Below are 207 nucleotides of genomic sequence, written 5' to 3'. Positions count from 1 at the left end.
TATTGTAAATAAAATATATCTTCACCTTATTAAATAAAATGATAAAGGATTACATTATGTTTATGATTGCAAATAAAGTATTCCTTCTTCTGTTTATTATGTTGTAATGATTATTTTTTATAATGATGTAATAGGCAATATTCATAAATTTGACTAGTAATTTTATTACCTATAAATCAGACTTAAATTGGAGTTTATATTTGTTAC

The sequence above is a fragment of the Gordionus sp. m RMFG-2023 genome, chromosome 2 (assembly GCF_954871325.1).
Source record: "Gordionus sp. m RMFG-2023 chromosome 2, tfGorSpeb1-WG-v2, whole genome shotgun sequence".
In the NCBI taxonomy this organism is placed as follows: Eukaryota; Metazoa; Nematomorpha; class Gordioida; order Chordodea; family Parachordodidae; genus Gordionus; species Gordionus sp. m RMFG-2023.
This window is presented reverse-complemented; position numbering follows the sequence as displayed.